General features: G+C 46.4%; 1 pseudogene; it reads right to left on the reverse strand.

Annotated features, from left to right (window-relative positions):
* The window catches only part of LOC147108594 (protein-glutamine gamma-glutamyltransferase 2-like), a 79,888-nt pseudogene extending 69,051 nt beyond the window's left edge, over window positions 1–10,837 (reverse strand).
* Window positions 10,838–11,287: the final 450 nt, after the last annotated feature.

Here is an 11,287-nt window from a genome sequence, read left to right on the forward strand (position 1 = left end):
TCTTTCCTCCTTTAAGACATTCCTTAAAACTTACCTCTCTGACCAAACTTTTGGTCATCTGCCCTAATATCTCCTTATCTGGCTTGGTGTCAAATTTTGTTTGATAATGCTCCTGTGAAGTGCCTTCGGATGTTTTACTACGTTAAAAGCGTTCTATAAATACAAATTGTTGTTGAGAGCACATGAAAAGGTAACCCTACGATAAAGTAATATCCTTTTGTTTCATTTACAATCTGGTTCTAACTCACTAAATGCAGGAATCATTTGTAATCTAGTATTAAACGGAGCAGTACCTGAGCACCATGGGTTGAAAAGTAGAAATCACAGTCTGGCCTGAAGTTATTTTCTGCAGAGCTAAGATGTGACGACCAGTTGGCGATGAGGATATATTCAGGGACAATTTGCTTCTGGAGGAGGAAACAGCAACTGCACTCCATCTCTTTTTATTTATTGAGTCTGACAGCGAAAACAGGACTTTAGTTCCAGATGTTTCTGAAGGGTTTTGTAATGTATATACCTTTAAGGGGGGAACTATCTTTTACAGCTCATGTATACTGCAGTACCGGCAGTGACCACACCTGTATATAGCACTGAGTAGTAATCTGTACAGATCAGTTCCACTGTGAGCCACGTTGAATAAACACCTGTTGTACCGTTCTCCTGCAGTCTGTGTCTTATTATACACAGACACAACATTGGCGACAAGGCAAGTTCGAACCTACCTGCAACTCTGCATCATCTCCCGGGGATTCGTTCCTGGAGATCAGTGGATTGGAGGTCAACGCCAGAGACTCAGGCGTCGACCACGGGCAACCGCCCAGTCATCCAGCAGAGACTCGAGAATTGCGAGGGAGGCTGTCGAGAGCCAGGCTTGGCTTTCCAGTCAAGGTGGTCCAGCGAAACGGGCTGGCAACAGGTAGTGCGCAGGCCCTTCCCGGACAGCGGCGGGCTAGAGCCCGACCGAGCGGCACAGCAAAGGGCCGAGCAGCGTCGACGGGGGAGAGAGAGAGAGGGCAGAGCGCACAGGGCACAGCCGGTGTTCAGGGGCCGAGCAGCGTCGGAGAGAGGGAGCGAGAGACGCGCAGAAACACGCGAGGCGCCGCCATTGCCACGAGGACCGCCGAGAGCGGCGTTGGCAGCAGCGCAGGAGAAGCGCGCGAAAACTACAGGGCACCGCCATTGCCACGAGAACCGCCGGGACCGGCGTTGGCAGCAGCGGGGGAGGAAGGAAAGCGCGGGAGACGCCATTTTAAGCCATTGGGAGACGCCATTTTAAACGACACCCACAATGCCGAAGAGTGGCAGTATCACCGCATTTGACAATGAAGTCGAAGATTGGACTACAGATGTCGAACGAATAGAGGTATACTGCAAGGCAAATGAGGTATCAGATGACAAGAAAGCGTCGGTATTGTTAAATTTAATGGGTGCAAAGACGTATGGTTTATTACAAAATCTAGTAACCCCAACAAAGCCAATGGAAAAGAGTTTTGAAGACATAGTAACGATACGACAGGAACATTTAAACCCCACACCGCTGCTGATAGCAGAAAGAGTCAAGTTTCACAAACGGAACCAGCATAAGGATGAAAGCAATGGTGATTATTTAACAGAACTGCGCAAACTATCGAAACACTGCCAGTTTGGAGCGGGACTGGCAGATACCTTAAGGGACAAGTTTGTGTGTGGGCTTCAAAGTGAAGGAACCCAGAAACGGCTTTCATCTGAAAAGGACCTTACGCTGGAAAAGGCTTTCAGCATTGTGGTATCATATGAAGCAGCAGCACAGGGCGCTGCAGAGATACAACAGAGACCGCAAGAATATGGCACAAACGAAATGTCATATAGAACAGAGAAGTGCTATCGCTGCGGCAGAACAACACACAACCAGAATGATTGCTGGTTCAAAGACAAAGTGTGCAGACAGTGTGGAAAAGTAGGACACATAGCACGAGTCTGCAGGTCGGGAAAGAAAACCAGCAATAAGAAACCTACCAAAGGAAAGAACAAGAAGGTATATAAGATGACGGGGAATAGTTCAGACGAACAAAAGAGTGACAATGACTCCGAAAGCAGGGAACTGAGTTGTCTGAAATTACATAATGTGATCACAACGGAGGATCACCGAACCATTTGGGTCACTCTCAAGATAGCAGGAGTCCAGGTAAAGATGGAATTGGACACAGGGTCAGCCCTAACAGTCATAAACCGACGGGACTACGAGCAGCTATTCTCACACATACCCTTGAGAGACACAAAAATTATTTTGAAGATGTACACGGGGCAAAAAGTCTACCCCAAAGGAAAAATAAGGGTGACCGTTATATATAACGGTAAGGAAACACCAAAACTAGACCTGTATGTATTGCAAGATGGAGGACCACCATTACTGGGACGTGAATGGATCCGGAAAATACAACTGGATTGGCATTCCATACAGGCATGTCTGTGGCTGACAAAAAGGATGAGGACATCACACCTGGGCGACTGTCAAAGATCCTAACTGACGCGAAAGAAGTGTTCCAGCAAGGACTCGGAACACTAAAAGGCATGACAGCGACGATTAAAATTGAAGAAAACGCAAGCCCAAAATTTTTTAAGGCCAGACCGGTACCTTATGCGATCCGCCCAGCCGTCGAAGCAGAGCTGGAGAGTCTGGAACATTCAGGTGTACTGTCCAAAGTAGACTGGAGCGAGTGGGCTACACCCATTGTCCCTGTGATGAAAAAGTCATTGAGCAGCACGCCTGGGGAACCAAGGAAGGTTCGCATCTGTCGGGGGTTTAAGGTAACAGTAAACCCGGTCCTTCACACCGTACAATATCCACTTCCGCAGATTGAAGATATTTTCGCCTCGCTATCTGGAGGGAAACGCTTCACTAAGATTGATCTGGCCCAGGTGTATCTGCAAATGGAGGTAGAAGAAGCATCAAAAAAATACCTCACAATCAACACCCATAAAGGTCTCTACCAATACAACCGGCTGGTATTCGGGGTAGCATCAGCTCCGGCTATTTGGCAGAGGGCAATGGAACAAGTCCTGCAAGGGATCATAGGGACCCAGTGTTATTTGGGCAACATCCTGGTCACGGGCAAAAATGACAGTGATCACCTTGCCAACCTGGAGCAGGTGCTCACTAGATTGCAGGAATATGGGCTCCGAGCTAACCGCCCCAATTGCGAGTTTTTTATAAAACAGATCTCGTATTGTGGCCACGTTATCGATAAAGAGGGGTTACATAAGTCGCCAGAGAAGATTGAGGCAGTAGTCAAGGCTCCAGCACTGGAAAATGTGGCACAACTGAGGTCGTTCCTCGGGCTGGTAAACTACTACCATAAGTTCTTGCCAAATTTGTCTGCAATACTACACCCACTGAACACCCTACTGCAAACTGGGGTGCCATGGAAGTGGAGTGACGAATGTAGATGAGCTTTCCAGAAGAGCATAACACTAATCACATCGAAAGAAGCATTGGCCCATTACAACCCGGCATTACCAATTCGGTTGGCATATGATGCGCCACCCTACGGCATTGGAGCGGTGCTGTCGCACAAATTCTCGGACGGCTCAGAGAGGCCAATAGCCTTTGCATCACGATCACTAACCTCAGCCGAGCGTAACTACGCCCAGATTGACAGGGAGGCCCTCAGCCTAGTGTGGGGAGTGAAAAAGTTCAATCACTATCTGCACGGGCAGAAATTCACCTTGCTGACTGATCAACAGCCTCTTGTCTCCATTTTTAATCCGAAGAAGGGCGTTCCGGTGATGACTGCGCAACGACTACAAAGATGGTCACTTTTTCTAGGGGCGCACCACGAGGAGATTAAATATAAGGGCACGAAACAGCATGGAAATGCTGATGGGCTATCACGCCTGCCACTGCCTACTGCGGAGGAAGCACCAGCAGTGGATCCTGTCGAAATATTCCATTCGACTATAGTTGAATACCTACCGGTAACTAACGCTTGTATCGAAAAGGAAACCCGAAATGACCCGACGCTGTCTCGGGTATATGATTTGACGGTGAAGGGATGGCCAGCACATGGCGCCTCACTGTTGCCAGCATTCTCGACAAGGAGAGAACAGCTGTCAGTGTGCCGGGGGACCTTGATGTGTGGATCCCGAGTGGTGATTCCACCCAAGTTAAGGGATAGAGTGCTCAATGAGTTTCATGAGGGTCATCTGGGAGGGGTAAAAATGAAAAGCCTAGCCAGGGCTTATGTGTGGTGGCCGGGAATCGATAAACAAATTGAGGACCTGACCAAGGGCTGCTCAGGATGCCAGAAAGTCCAAAATGCACCACCACAGGCCCCTCTGCACCCATGGGAGTGGCCCTCATCTCCATGGCAACGGGTGCATATTGATTTTGCTGGTCCATTCATGGACTCAATGTTTTTAATAGCCGTGGATGCGCACTCAAAATGGCCTGAGGCCATCAAAATGTCCTCCACCACCACGGAGAAACCTATTGCAGTCCTACGGACCATTTTTGCCAGGAATGGCTTGCCAGAACAGATTTGCTCCGACAACGGACCACAGTTTGTGTCCGAAGAGTTCTGGAGGTTCTTGAAAAAGAATGGGGTAAGGCATTACACATCCGCCCCGTATCATCCAGCCACAAATGGATTGGCTGAGAGGTTCGTACAAACCTTTAAGAAGGCAATAAAGGCTATGTACAATGACAACATTCCGCTGCAGAACAAGGTGGACAATTTCCTGTTCGCCTACCGGAATGCGACGCATGCAGTCACCAACCAGGCCCCAGCCATGATGTTCTTTAACCGAAGGTTAAGATCGTGCCTGGATTTGCTCAGACCAAACGTAAGAAGAGATGTTGAGAGTAAGCAATTCCAGCACATCCATGAGAAGCCAACAAGGAGCTTCAATGTAGGGCAACCAGTCTTGGCCCGCGACTACCGAACAGAAAAATGGCAGCCAGGAACGATATGCACACGGCAGGGCCCACTAATGTACACAGTGGACGATGGGGAGAGCATCGTGAGACGCCATGCTGACCAGATCCTAGAGTCACAGGAACAAGTCAACCCCATGCCTCGCCCATATGTACCTGGTGATGAACCCGACGTACAGGTCGCATCTACCCCAGAAACAGTAGCATCGGAAACTGATGAGCCAACCGACGACAGGGGGCCAGAATCGCCTCCGCACCAAGAGCAAGACACTCGGGAAAGGCACTATCCAGAAAGGGTCAGGAAGCCTCCCCAAAGACTGAATATATAAATCGACTATTTTCAGCTAATGTTGCATGTTAAAAGTGTTAATTGTAATTAGTTTGATATTTAATTGTTAAATGAATGTTATGGTACTGTTAAGCTAAAAGGGGAGGAATTGTAATGTATATACCTTTAAGGGGGGAACTATCTTTTACAGCTCATGTATACTGCAGTCCCGGCAGTGACCACACCTGTATATAGCACTGAGTAGTAATCTGTACAGATCAGTTCCACTGTGAGCCACGTTGAGTAAACACCTGTTGTACCGTTCTCCTGCAGTCTGTGTCTTATTATACACAGACACAACAGGTTTTGCCCTAAAGTGAAATGAACAGAAATAAATTAATTCTACAGCAAATGCAACTTACTTTTAATCAGTAATCAAAAATAGTGACCTGCCATCAAAGTGCACACAGTTTTTGAAGAGACAATTCATTGCCAATTTTGCTCACATGGATAAGTAGCAGCCAACCAATGAGAAATTAGCTGTAAGGGCCACGAGTTTATCCTGCTCCCATGGATAATGACCCCACTAAGAGTGGCCCAAACAGCAGCAGAGGACTGCTACAATGAGGCACTGTCCTCTACAAGATTGTCATCGTGAGAAGTATCGGAGTCTTCAAGGCATGCTGTCGCTGTCTGGACAGGTCTGCCACACATAGCCTGCTGTGCCCTTCACAACTTCAAGTGGTGGTCTCCTCTGATCGGTTCTGGAGCCTCACCTTTTCACCATATATATTAATGACTTGGATGAATAAATAGAGAGTTGTATATCCAAGAATTAAGATGTCACTAAATTGTGTGGATAGGAACAGGAAGGTACGAAAGGACATAGAAAGATTAAATGAGTGGGCAAAACTATGGCAGATGGAGTTCAATGTGGGTAAGTGTGAGGTCAAATCGGAATATTTTCTTGATCGTGAGAGACTAGAAGCTGGGGAGGAACAAAGGGATTTAGCTGTCTGTGTTCACAAATCGCTAAAAGTACAAAAAGTAATGTAAATGGATATTGCAATGTTGGCCTTTATTTCAAGGAGGTTGAAATACAAAAGTGAGGAAGTGCTGCTTCAATGGTACAGAGTCTTGGTCAGACTCCATCTTGAGTACTGCATTAATTCTTTTTTAATGATTTGTTCTTGGGGTGTGGGCATTGCTGGCAAGGCTGGCATTTATCGATCATCCCTTGCTCCCCTGAGAAGGTGGTGGTGGTGACCTTCTTCTTTGAACCACTATGCGTAGCGGTTTGATACAACGGAGTAACTTTATGTCAGTCTTGGACATTGAGCATAATATCCACTTATAATAAGTATAGCCCAGTTGATACACTTGAACTGCATTTGTCACCTCAGACATTAATTCCATAAGTTAATAATATCTATTTGAGTGCCTTAAGCTCTCTGACTGTTTACATTAAGATACTGCTAATTGTATTATCATAAGTGTCAATCAAGAATTGATTTCATGAACTGACTTCCTCTTTGATGATTTTGTCAAGAAGTTAACTCATTCACTCAGTCACTTAGATGTGTTCTGATAGGGATTTGATAGTGTAAATGTTAATATAATTTGGACCGGTTGATATAAAGTGGTTTATGCAAGCCAAATTAAAGCATTTAGTACTTTCCTAGATGGTATTTAGCACAATCATGCGCGACACAATCTGTGATGAGGTGTTACAGTGAAGGAGTTAATGATTGTGGGCTGGACTTTCCTCCACTACCGTGTCTGAATGAAGTGCAATAGCAGCAGAAAAGGGGACAAAATTGCTCTCTCTGCTCGACCTGGATTTCTCTCCCTACACCCAGGAAGGACTGTCACTGGCCACTCCTTCCCTGCCTAATGTAAGCAAATACCAGTGGGGGTAGGGAGGCAGGTCCCAATTCCTAGCCCATTTCCCTCCTGTCCACCCCTGGTTATGCTGCTCTCTGAGATTGCCAACCAAAGCCTGGCAGTTGTCCATGGGTTAGCAATGGGAAGGCCCCGAGGTCCTCTGATGAAGGCCTTGTTCACAGTTGAGGCCTTCACTGAGAGATTTGTTGTAGTCTTCCCGGCAATTCTGCCCTTTTATTGTGGCTCCCATTACTTCAGGTGCGATCGCACTGGTCCCACTGCAGCAGTGCTCAGCTTCTGCTCAGGGCCACTGACAAGACCCAACTTGCTGGAGGGAATTCCACCAGGAGCCCAGCATGACTGCTTAATGATCCTCATCCCATGAAATTGTATTGGTGTCATGGTGGGGTTGGGATGGCAAGCCTCTTGGTGGTGGGAAGAGAGAGTTTCAGCCCTACGTGTCTTAACTTACTGATGGTTGCAAATTCAGTTTTTGTTTTTCAGAAATTGAAGCATTTCTACTTGAGTCTAAGTTAAAGAATTCATTACCATTCAACTGTCTAAATGATTTTTTAAAAGCAATTCATAGGTTCGTGAGTGCATAGGGCAATTGTAGATGGTGAGCTGCTAGTTAGTTGCAATTGTGACGAGTTATGGACTTTGCATAGTGAATCAGAGCAAAATTTCCCATGACATTTCTTCAATTGGCAGTAGGCTCTTTTCCCCTTTTGTGGCCTCTGCCAAGAGATTGTGTGGCTAGTGACTGCGTCGGTGGTGTGCATGGTTGTCTACCATGTCTGGATGGGGCAGTCTAGATGGGCTTGAATGTCTTTTCCCACACTTCTTTTCATATGTTCAGAACACCTTCAAATCAGAATGTCCACCTCCCATGAAAAGGATAACAAGCAGGCGACTAACCGCAGCACCCAAAAACAATCCATTGAGAAACTTCCTGATTCTACCACTTCCTTCAGTGATGTTGCACAAATCTTAGGCTGCCAAGTTCATAACAACATAAAACTACTGTGTGTTGTCTGAAACTTGACACTGCACTTTCAACCTCCTGTCTGGTACATCCTGTCTCGTGCTTCCTGTCTGGTACATTAGTGGGTATTCAAATGTCAGAAAAAAATAGAGAATCAGCCACTCGTCCTTTTAATGTGAATCCTCCAACTTCTGTTTGCCAGCCGTCGACTCATCTGGCTCTTCAACCCACACAAATCAATCCACACAAAACACACTCTAAACACAATAAAATCAGCAGAGGGTGTTATTCAATCAGGAACAAAAATAGAATAAGAACAAAAACAAAAAAATCTTCCCTTTTTATGTTCTAATTAATATAATAGTCATTGTGAAATTTCCCATACTCATTCCTAATTGATTACCTGTCTGAGCAACCAGTTTAAATCTGTCACTCTCTGGATTGTATTGACTTCTGCTGAATTGCACTGTGATGCGGAAGGTCTGTCCCCGCCTGACTATCAGTCGCTTGGTGCTGATCTCAGAGGTCCTGTGCTCTTGGTTGTTCTTCTCACAGTGAAAGTCAGTGTAGCTCACATCAGGCGCAACACAGTCTGCAGCTTTAATAAAGGAAAAATGTGTTAGGTTTTGAGCTCTTGCAGCTTTGAGGAGAACAGGAGCAGATGGCCAAGTTTAACAACTGTTGAGCACCTCATCGCTGGTGGTGGTATCTATGGCTCTGAATAGCATCACCTTCTTGTTTTTTGGAGCTGTTCCGTTGTTTGTCTGTTGGGACAATTAACTAAATAAAATAAAAAGTGTCAGTGACAAATTGTGCTGCATGATATTAGCATGTAAACCCTTAATGAGATGGTAACCAATTTTCACCTCTGTTAAAATAGCAGAAATAGGAACTTCATACAAACATATTGGGCTGGATTTTACCTGCCGAGACGAGTTGGGGGCAGGACTGCTGCCTTCCGGGTTCTAGTCCTGCTATTTTCCCCTGATTGACCTTGTTAAGACCACTCTGCGGGCTTGCCAGCCAATTAAGGGAAAGCCAGTGTCAGATGACGTCAGTTGATGATGCTTCATCTGTCAGTTTTCTTAAAGGGACATGTACCATTTATTTTTGACAGATGATCTGTTAGTGTTTGACAGCATTGAGATGCTATCAAACACTGACAATCACTGTGCAAAGGTGAGCCCTTGCACCCAGGCTCTCCAATGACTCTCTCCTTAGGATTAAACAGATGGCAGCTGCAGGTGAGGTTACAGAAGCGATCTGTCACTTCTCCCAATGAGGTGAGGCCACACAAACACTTCAAAGCTTGTCACCTACGGAAAAATCTAAACACATTAAAAATGACTTTCCCAACATCTCCTTAACTCTGATACTCACCAGTGTCCCATTGGATCCTTCACACCACTTCTGCAGCTGTCATCTCTACACAAACATTACAACAGACCCACAGCATGCCTCATTTACCCTGACAGGGTTCCCCGCCATCGGGAAGCCCGCAGTAGAAGTCTCAAAATGGGAAAAAGCCTCTTAACTGCCTGTTAACTACCTGTTAACAGGCAGTTAAGTGGCTATAATTCTCTTCCTGCCGCTAGGAGTCGGATCTCTGCACAAATTGGGGACTTGACACCCGGGAAGGTTGTTTGGAGGTGGGTTGGGAGCAGGTTCAGGACCCACTCCCATTCTTTTTGATTTTGCCAGCAGTCCCGCCTCCAAACCCGTCTCCTCAGGGCTGGTAAAAGCCAGCCCAAAAAGTATTTATACACAAATATCATTTAGTGCTACTCACATGCAGGAATATGTTGTGTGAGTATTTTACAATGAGGGAAAAGGATACAGTAGATAAGGAGCATGGGAGAGGATAGGATAATGAAGAGGCCAGGATAGGGAACCAAAGACACAGTGAAAGAGGAGGATTTTAAGGAGGTTTTTGAAAGCAAGGGGAGATGTTGCAAGGTGAGGTGAACGGGATAGAGAATTCCAGAGGCAGGAGCTGAATAAGCGGCTACCAGTGGTAAAGAGAAGAGAATGAACAGAGAGACCTGGTGATAAATGTGCACAAATCGTTGAAGGTGGCATGGCAGGTTGAAAAAGTGATTAAAAAAGCATACGGGATTCTGGACTTCATAAATAGAGGCATAGGGCTGGATTTTGTCATTGGAGGTGGGCTGGGGGTGTGTCAAGTGGTCAGCGTGTCAGGACCCCGCCTCTGATGTGAGGCGGGACAAAAGTGCGATTTTGCCTTAATTGGGCACTTGATTTCCAGCGTGTGGGAACCCCTGGCCCAGTGAGTCTTTTGATACTGAAACTCGCCTCCAATGACGTCATCTATGCAGCTGGATTTAAGGCCTGCAAGCAGCCTTGGTTCTTTTTCAGCCTTACAACTTTATCAACATATACTTCTGAGAGATTCCTACTGCTACTATGTCCAGCACCAGACCAAAGTGTGCAACCAGATTCGATGAGGCCTCCCTCCAAGCTCTGGTAGAAGGAGCAAGAGCAAACAAGGAAGTGCTCTTTCCTTCCTCAGGGAGGAATAAGCCTCCACAAATGGACAAAAGCAGCGTGGCTGCAAGTGGCACAGGAGGTGAATGTGATTTCAATGTGCAGCAGAACCTGGCTGCAGTGCCGAAAGAGGTTTCATGACCTTCTCCACTCAGGAAAAGTGAGTATTCCATCTCCATGACCCTCAATCTGATCCCCATCGCCTCTCATCATCAGCACTCTGCTTTGTCAACCTCCTCCTCCACATCCCACTTCATCCTTACATCCCTTCACCCTTACCCATTCCCTTTCTCTGTATGTTCACATTCACTTAACTATTCGACTATGCAGCCCTCACACTCCCTATCACTGTGATGCTATGAAAACAACTTACAACACAGGGAGGGCCCTTGGTCTTGGCATCTCACTCTACCTTTGTGTCCTTCTAAGCATCTATGGATTCTCTATACTCACTCCTTCATTCTCACTCAAACTCCACTTGTGTCCCTCATTGCAGGAAAAGAGAGCCCACAATAAGAGGGAGAGGGCGAGGACAGGAGGAGGGCCACCCTCAATAGCCCAGCTCACCACTGTGGAGGAGGCGGCCCTGGAGATCGTGGGAGTGGAGGAGGATGCGCAAGTGGGGGATGGACAGACGGGCACATCAGAGCAAGCTGGTGACACAATAGTTTTTCATCTCTCTCATTGACATTGCATGAGTGACTGATATTGATTCTGATGCTCTAACAGATTG

This window comes from Somniosus microcephalus, chromosome 13 (assembly GCF_052327205.1).
Source record: "Somniosus microcephalus isolate GS21.2 chromosome 13, FLI_Smic_1.0, whole genome shotgun sequence".
In the NCBI taxonomy this organism is placed as follows: Eukaryota; Metazoa; Chordata; class Chondrichthyes; order Squaliformes; family Somniosidae; genus Somniosus; species Somniosus microcephalus.